This window comes from Babylonia areolata, chromosome 24 (assembly GCF_041734735.1).
Source record: "Babylonia areolata isolate BAREFJ2019XMU chromosome 24, ASM4173473v1, whole genome shotgun sequence".
Classification (NCBI taxonomy): Eukaryota; Metazoa; Mollusca; class Gastropoda; order Neogastropoda; family Buccinidae; genus Babylonia; species Babylonia areolata.
This window is the reverse complement of record NC_134899.1, coordinates 12,182,428-12,192,427: the sequence shown is the minus strand read 5'-3', so window position 1 is coordinate 12,192,427 and position 10,000 is coordinate 12,182,428.

Sequence of the window (10,000 nt, the reverse complement as noted above, 5' to 3'; positions counted from 1 at the left end):
GAGCTTTGTTTAGAATATCATGGAATTTTCCACCAAAACACCATCAACAACAATAGGTGGGATGGATTAAAGGTAGGTTCTACAACAGGTGTGATGGATTAAAGGTAGATTCTACAACAGGTGGGGTGGGATAGATTAAAGGTAGATTCTACAATAGGTGGGATGGATTAAAGGTAGATTCTGTGACGCGGCATAGTGTACAAGGTGCATATATTTTAGGAGCACTAAAAACAAAATGATTTAATGTGATGGCGATACAATCAGCTGAAATTGTTTCACAAGGTTATGTCCATAAACAAATCTGTATACTCCCTTACCCAGTTAAGGAATGAAAAGAAGAAAAAAACCTGTCCAACGCCGCTCCTATCAACAGTTGGGTAAAAAAAAAAAAAAAAAATCTCAATTTGGCTAAAAAGAATATTCATTTTACCAAATTAAACAACTAGGGAAAAACATAGAACGTGGACGCTACAGGAAAAGAACGGAGGCTTTGTTGTTGTTGTTTTGAAAGATTGCGTGGCATAATTAACCTTCGACATGAAATCAATACCGAAAAAAACAAAACAAAAAAAACAACAACCAACTAACAAATAAAAAACCCAAAAAAAACCCCAAAAACAACAAAAAAAAAGACAACACAAAAAAACAAAACAAAAAACAAAAAAAACCAAAAAAAACCACAAACAAACAAACAAACAAAACAGACGGAATAAAAGAAAACGGAAATAATGTTCCTGCTGTACTTTGCATAGAATCTTATAAGAAAACAAAGCACTGTTATTTTTGATAGATTCCCTGGTCAGCCTACAGTTTGATCTTATGGATTTGATTAGTTATTGTTGTGGTGATGTCGAGATGCACCAGCCACTTCAAAATCTCTGAAATATAAAACCGTGATAGATTTGGAAGTGCTGCTTGAAAATCCTAAAATTTGACATAGCCATTTCAACTCTCGTGTTTTACGAAAAACGAATGTTATGCCCATACAGCCCATGACCAAACTGATGCAACCTGTATTGTTTGCGATGATAACCGCCATTACCTTAAATAACAAACACAAATCATGCTAGCATTTCTTACCTCGCACTTTAGAAAACAGACCTCGTTGCAGACGAAACAACCGTTTCCGAAGTTCTAACCAGGAGAAGCGAAAAAGTGACAGAACATCAAATCTTTGTTTTCAACGTCACGAAGTCCATGCAGTTCTTCATCTTGATCTTTGTATGACTGTTGACGGGCATCCACTTAATTCTGGCTTAAAATGTCAATTGGTGAAAATGACAGTGGAAACACACACACACACATACACACACACGCGCGCGCGCGGAGAGAAATGAATGAACAAAGAAACAAAAAAGGCTCATAATGTAGGTCGTACAACCGTCTCTGAGGCTGTCAGCGGAAAACAACTGCTCACCACTGCAAAACCATGACCATGTCAGTGAACAAGTGCTCACCTCACTGTCACAGAACTGTGAGGAAAGCAGCTGTCAGCCCACGCTATTTTGTTCTTGTTGTTTTACAACCCCACGCTTTCTCTCACACACACTTTCTCTCAGAGCTGAGCCTCTGTATCTCCATATTCCTCCTCTCTTTCCGTCTCTCCACTGGTTGCCTGTTTCTGATCAAATCACCATAAGCACTCCACTGACTTTTTTTCTTGCAATCAGCGAGTCTGATCCAAAAGTATCTTTCTGAACTCCTCCATATTATCTATACTTCGAGTTGCCAACCCTGTTCTTTTTCTGATACTTGACTTCTCAGGATACCTCACGTCGGAACTAAGACCTACAGACACATGTCATTTTCATTTCAATCGCCAAAAACGTGGAACACACTCCCTGAAAACCTCCGACATTCTGACTCCCACACTTCTTTCAAATCTGATCTCAAAACTCACCTCTTCCCTCAGCAGTAATTCTCGTGACAGGTCCACTCCTTTGCGTGTTGTGTGCTTGACTATGTGTGTCACTATATGTGTGGCATCGTCGTGTTTACTGCATATGAATTTTCTAAAGTGGATACTTAATTAATTGGAATGAACAGTAAAGAAAAATGGATCGAAGGGTTTCTTTCAGTTTCGGTCAGCCTGTTGTCAGACTGGTTTGTGCAGATCTATACATGTCGCAGTGTGCCTGAGGCGAGGTCAACGTCTCCTTTACGGCCGAATGAAAGTAATTTATTAAGTAATCGAGATATGCCAAGAAAACATGATTTGAATGGTGTTATTACCTCAAATACAATTATATTTTATTGCGCTAAAAAGACCCATAGCATTATATGTTAGATTTGGTCTAGTGACGTCAGATGTGGCGTGGCGTTGGGCATAAGACTATAGATACTTGTGTCTTCTTCTTCTTCTTTCTATTACACGACCAACATCGACTTGCCGATGACTGTCGTGGTTCATGCATGCTGGGTATTTTCGTGTCTCCATAACCCACCGAACACTGACATGGGTTACAGGATATGCGTATACACACGAAGGGGGTTCAGGCACTAACAGGTCTGCATATATGTTGACCTGGGAGATCGGAAAAATAGCCACCCTTTACCCACCTGGCACCGTTACCGTGACTCGAACCCGAGACCCTGAGATTGAAAGTCCAACGCTTAAACCACTCGGCTGTTGCGCCGGTCTGAACAGACCATCCTGGGTTTAATCCCCGTAGCAGGCCTGGTGTTTATTATTTCTTTGTTTGTTTGTTGTTGTTCTTGTTTTATGATACCAAGCTTATCAATACAAGACCAATTCAGTTTAACGATTTTTTTAACACCCCCACCACCCCACCCCCCACTCCCTTATATTACTGGATCCAGCGTGTGTCACAAGTGAGTCTTGAAGGCCTTGCCTCTCTTATCTTATTTTGTTCCAGTTACTGCATTTATTTGTACAGATTTGGTTCTCACTTTTTATTCTGATTGCGCGTGTGTCTCTGAATATAATTCAAAGACTAAACTTTCAGACGTTGTCCCCCCACGCCCCCTAACCTGACCGCTCTTTTTGCTTCATTTGCTGCTCTCCGTCTGTCTCTTTGTCTGTCTCTTTGTCTGTCTGTTTTCTGTCTGTCTGCCTATCTGTGTTTTGTTGTTTTTTGGGAGGCATGGGGTGGGGCGTGGAGAGGGGGGGGGGGGGGGGGGTAGGTTCCTTTTTCCCTGCTGAGGGTGTACTGCATGTGCATACTTCTACACATTCTTTTTAGAAAATAGAAATAACAATAATAATTACGACTGATTGATTGATATTGATTGATATGGATACTTATATAGCGCCTATCCTCGGTCGGAGACCCAGCTCTAAGCGCTTTACAAACACGGGGTCATTTGCACAACAGGCAGCCAACCTGGCTAGAGCCGACTGACGGCTGACACTGGGCGCTCATCATTCGTTTCCTGTGTCATTTAGTCACATTTCAGGCACGCACACATACACACTTATACAGACATGTAAAATTTTCCGTGTATAACCGTTTTTGTTGTTGTTTGTTTTTTTGTTGTTTGTTGTTGTTGTTGTTTTTTAACCTCGCCATGTAGGCAGCCACACTCCACTTTCAGGGTTGTGCATGCTGGGTTTGTTCTTGTTTCCATAATCCACCGAACGCTGACCTGGATTACAGGATCTTTAACGTGCGTATTCGATCTTCTGCGTGCGTATACACACGAAGGGGGTTCAGGATCTAGCAGGTCTGCACATATGTTGACCTGGGAGATCGTAGAAATCTCCACCATTTACCCACCAGGCGCCGTCACCGAGATTCGAACCCAGGACCCTCAGATTGACAGTTCAACGCTTTAACCATTCGGCTAGTGCTAACGACACAAATAAAGGTAAAAGAACGGATATATATATATATATATATATATATATATATATATATATATATATATATATATATTTTTTTTTTTTTTTTTTTTTTTTTAACTTCATTATTTTGCAAAAAATAGAATTAGATTAATGAATAGAAAAAAAAGGGATGAATCAATAAATGCTATTTTATCACAGTTGTAAATCAGCAAAAACGAATTAATAGATAAAACGTAAACGGCGAGCAGTTAAAAGGTTTGTACAGCAATATCGGTAGCAGAAATGATATCCTTTTTTTTTTCTTTCTTTTTTTTTCTAAAGTTGCACACTATTCAGGATTGAATTTGTGTACCTTCCGTTTCATTGCTTGTGAAAAGAAAATAGCATTATCAAATTCATAACGGAAGCAAAGACTGTTTACCTGATAGCGATGTCTGCTGTTTTTGTTTGTTTGTTTGCTTGTTTTTAATACCCCTGTCCTTCATGAACTTTCTCCCTCTCTCTCTCTCTCTCTTCCCATGTAGCACTACACGCATATACACATATGCACAATCATAAACACACACACACACACACACACACACACACACATACACACATTAGCCTCCCACCCTCCAACACACACACACACACACACACACACACACACACACACACACACACATTAGCCTCCCACCCTCCAACACACACACACACACACACACACACACACACACACACACACACACACAATCTGCACATAAATCACTTCCCATTCCTCAAAATCTAAATGACAATTCAATAAGTTGAAGAAATCAACTCAACGTGGCCATCAGTGGGGCAAAGGGTTCTCTAAGAAGCTGGCAACGCTGTCTTGATTATTGGCCGAACGCCAAGACCTTTGCAGGGACAAAGTGGACGATTCCGAAAGCGCTTCTGAGAGGATTAGGGGCTCCAATATATTTTTTTTTTCAAGCCGGGAACATAAAGTCAATAGTTTGTTTGTTTGTTTTCTTTATTCTGTCATTTGAGATGGTTTTCCAAGGAACGTAAAGTCAATTGGGTTTTTTTGATTCGTTTCGTTTTTGTTGTTGTTTTGTTTTTGTTTTTTGGGTGGTGGGGGTGGTTGGTGGGTGGAGATGTTGAAACAGAAATACAAAGTGTTTGTAATGTTCGTATGATGTTTTGAACATTCGCTCAAATGCATGCATTCGCACACGCACAACTGCATGCTCTCTCGCTGTCTCTGTCTCACTCTGTCTCTCTGTCTGTCTCTGTCTCTGTCTCTCTCTCGCTCGCTCTCTCTCATTTATCCATTTATTCACTCACAAAGAAAGACATATAAGCAGGGAGAAAGAAACTGAGACAAACTCTCACACACACACACACACACATACACACACACACACACACACACACACACACACACACACACACACACACACACACACACACACACACACACACACACACACACACACGGACGGAGGGACACGTGCAGGACAGAGACGGAGACAGAGGGGGAAATAACTGCTGATTGAATTGACGCCCCAGTTTTTTTGGGATCGTGACAAAACCGAATTCTACAGAAGGAAGACAGAGAAGGATTATTTCTTGCAGCGTGGAGAGATTAAGTGGCAAAACATCTGCCAATCCCTTGGGGGACCCGTGAAGTGCGGTGTCACTAAAACTCGAAAAGACGCGAAAAGACGCGAAAAGACACGAAAAGACGCGAAAAGACTCGAAAAGACATATGAAAAAAATGTGAAAACGCGAAAAGACATCCGAAAAGAATGTGAAAATGCGAAAAGACACGAAATGACACGAAAAGTGTCTTTTCACATGTTTTTTCAGATGTGTTTTCGTATCTTTTCGCGTCTTTTCGTGTCTTACTTAAAAGACACGAAAACACATCTGAAAAGACATCAGAATAGATATTCCAGGACTTTTCATGTCTTTCACATTCTTTTCCGGTGTATTTTCGTGTCTTTTCGCGTCTTTTCGTGTCTTTTCGCGTGTCTTTTCGTGTCTTATCGCGTCTTTTCGTATCTTTTCGCGTCTTTTCGTGTCTTTTCGTGTCTTTTCGCGTCTTTTCGTGTCTTTTCGTGTCTTTTCGCGTCTTTTCGCATTTTAGTATGGCACGGTGTCACTAAAACTCGAAAAGACGCGAAAAGACACGAAAAGACTCGAAAAGACGCGAAAAGACTCGAAAAGACACGAAAAGACGCGAAAAGACACGAAAAGACGCGAAAAGACACGAAATGACACGAAAAGTGTCTTTTCACATGTTTTTTCAGGTGTGTTTTCGTATCTTTTCGCGTCTTTTCGTGTCTTACTTAAAAGACGCGAAAAGACGCGAAAACACATCTGAAAAGACATCAGAATAGATATTCCAGGACTTTTCATGTCTTTTCACATTCTTTTCCGGTGTATTTTCGTGTCTTTTCGCGTCTTTTCGTGTCTTTTCGCGTGTCTTTTCGTGTCTTTTCGCGTCTTTTCGCATTTTAGTATGACCCGTGAAGTGTCGTTTCTTCCCATCGTGTCTTTCCAGTGTCTGACGCTCTGGCCGAGTGGGTGAGTGTCTTCAAAGTTTGCTTTTCAGCAGACCTGTCTGTATGTGAGTGGTTCAAATCCACGCGGAGTCTTGCTGGCTTAAGGTTGGAGTGCATTATTATAGTGTGATTGTGTGTGCGTTCGTGTGTGTGTGTGTGTGTGTGTGTGTGTGTGTGTGTGTGTGTGTGTGTGTGTGTGTGTGTGTGTGTGTGTGTGTGTGTGTGTGTGTGTGTGTGTGTGACTGTGTGTGTTTGTTTGTTTGTGTCTCTGTGTGTGTTTGTTTGTGTCTGTGTGTGAGTTTTGCAGGTTTTCATCTTTTTTTTGTGTGTAGATGTGACTGTTTGTGTTCAACACAGTTGAATGTTTGTAATGTTTGTATAGTTGGGCAGTCCTGATATAGCACTGTGCGGGAGACATGACTTCTAGCAACAGTGTCAAATGTCAAATAAAAAATATATATATATATATCAAAAGTGTGTGCGTGCGTGCGTGCGTGCGTGCGTGTGTGTGTGTGTGTGTGTGTGTGTGTGTGTGTGTGTGTGTTCGTATTCGTATTCATAATTCTTTTTATCACAACAGACTTCTCTGTGTGAAATTCGGGCTGCTCTCCAGGGAAAGCGCGTCGCTACACGACAGCGCCACCTTTGTTGTTGTTGTTGTTGTTTTTGTTTTGTATTTTTTCCTGCGTGCACTTTTATTTGTTTTTCCTATCGAAGTGGATTTTTAAATATAATAATAATGGATACTTATATAGCACACTATCCAGAAGTCTGCTCTAGGTCCTTTACAAAAATACTTTTTTTTTGCATAACACATTACATCAATGTTACATACACATACCAAAATGCGACTAAACACACACGCACACACACACAATGCATACATACATTCTAACAAACACCCTCAACACATACGCACACATAGGCACACACAAACATACATAAACACACGTGCGCGCGCGCGCATACACAAACACACACACTACACATTCATATACATGCATGTAGTTATGTACACATACATACGTATACACACATAGTCAAGTACAGCTAACGGAAAGGAAGTGGACCTGCTACAATTGAACTTATTGCTGAGTGAAAAGCTGAGTTTTGAGACGAGATTTTAAAAATGCGAGGGAATCAGAGTGACTGAGGTTAGCTTGTTCCACGTCTTTGGCGATTGAAAAGAAAACGATCTGTGTCCATAGGTCTTACTTCTGACGTGAGGTATCCTGAGAAGTCGAGTATCAGAGGAAGAACGGAGCTGGCGAGACGGAGTATAGATATGGAGGAGTTCAGAAAGATACTTGGGGCCAGATCCGTTGACTGCAGAAAAGGCAACCAGTGGAGAGACTGAAGGAGAGGAGAAACATGGTCAAATTTAGAAACTCTGCAAATGAGTTTGGCAGCGTTATTCTGAATTCGTTGGAGTCTGTCTAATAGATATTTAGGAAGGCCGGCCAAAAGAGAGTTGCAGTAATCCAATCTTGAGAGAACGAGAGAGCATACAAGTGTCTTGGTTGCATCGGTTGAGAGATAGTGGCGAACAGAACTGATTCTACGCAGTTCCAAATAGGCAACTTTACAGGTATTCGAAATGTGTTGTTGGAAGGAAAGAGACTGGTCTAGGATTACAGCAAGACTGTGAACAGAAGGAGAAAGTGAAACAGGTGTGCTATTGATCAGAACTGAGTCGGGAAAGGAAGGATTATGATGAAACTTCTTTGGACAGGCTATCATAAATTCATTCTTATCATTATTTAGTTGCAGCGTATTGAGTCATCCAGTCCTTTAGGCCAGCAATGCACTCCTGTGTTTGAGTCACCAGTGCATCAAATTCAGCTATGGAAGCCGACTGATAAAGAAAGGGAATGCTGTCATAAAGATTTTTCTACAGAATTTTGCCAGGAACAGCCCTTTTGTTGCCGTGGGTTCTTTTACGTGCGCTAAGTGCATGCTGCACATGGGACCTCGGTTTATTGTCTCATCCGAATCACTAGCGTCCAGACCACCACTCAAGGTCTGGTGGAGGGGGGAGAAAATATCGGTGGCTGAGCCGTGATTAGATTCAGCGTGCTGAGATTCTCTCGCTTCCAAGGCGGATGGGGTTACCTCCAGGCCATCACTCCACATTATCTGTGTGTGTGTGTGTGTGTGTGTGTGTGTGTGTGTGTGTGTGTGTGTGTTTGTGTGTGTGTGTGTGTGTGTGTGTGTGTGTGTGTGTGTGTGTGTGTGTGTGTGTGTGTGTGTGTGTGTGTGTGTGTGTGTGCGTGTGTGTGTGTGTGTGCGTGTGTGTTTGTGTGTGTGTGTGTGTGTGTGTGTGTGTGTGTGCGTGTGTGTGTGTGTGTGTGTGTGTGTGTGTGTGTGTGTGTGTGTGTGTGTGTGTGTGTGTGTGTGTGTGTGTGTGTGTGCGCGCGCGTGTGTGTGGTGGTCACATGCAGTATGCACACGTGTATTTGATTTGTTTGCTTTTTTTGTGTTTGTTTGTTTGTTTCCTTCTTCTCGCTCGAATGCAGAAGATTAGAAATAGGCATATGAGAAATTATGAAGAATATACGTATGCTATGGTTCGAAGGGATCTAGAAACACAAATGTACTCAACCTGCACTGTTTCAAAAAAAGGTATGTCGTTGTCGAAAGAGTGGGGTAAAAACGTTCAAATTGTTGTTTTTTGTGTGTTTTTTTTTAATGACAAAGCAATGATAAAAGAAAACAGTAGATTACGAGGTTCATTTTCCGGCTTCAGTCGACTCTGTTGGCCAGTGAAGTGGTTTGATTTAAAACTACTTTCGATTGTCATGTTTGATATCAAAGAATGTTCTTTTTGTCACATAACATGTACCGTTACAGTGGCATAACTCACGTGGCGCTCATTCCGAATCCCCCCATACACAGCCACAACCGGGCTCGTCTGTCGCAGTCCTAGTGTAGGCAGTCAACAGGGAACCATCGATGTTAGGTCGCCAGTAGGTCACACACCACAGGAGACCCTGCACAGCTTCGGAGGTGTTCAATATTTCTGGTTTTACGTACTTAGGACACCATCTACTACCCCCCCCCCCCCATCCCTCCCCACCCCCACACTCCCTACTGCTGACAATGATGGTATCGCGAAGCCAGACTGATTGTATTTGTATTTGTATTTCTTTTTATCACAACAGATTTCTCAGTGTGAAATTCGTGCTGCTCTCTTCAGGGAGAGCGCGTCGCTATACTACAGCGCCACCCTTTTTTTTTCTTTTTCTGTATTTTTTCCTGCGTGCAGTTTTATTTGTTTTTCCCATCGAAGTGGATTTTTCTACAGAATTTTGCCAGGGACAACCCTTTTGTTGCGTGGGTTCTTTTACGTGCGCTAAGTGCATGCTGCACACGGGACCTCGGTTTATCGTCTCATCCGAATGACTAGCGTCCGGACAAGTACTCAAGGTCTAGTGGAGGGGGAGAAAATATCGGCGGCTGAGCCGTGATTCGAACCAGCGCGCTCAGATTTTCTCGTTTCCTAGGCGGACGCGTTACCTCAAGGCCATCACTCCACTGTCCCTCCAGAGTAGAGACCGCCACCACATCCCTCCGACAAATAAGTCCCCAATAAATCTCCCGACACCAAAGACCTTTCAAAACACGGAAGTGTGGGGGTGGGGGGTCGAAACTGAAAAGCCCACCT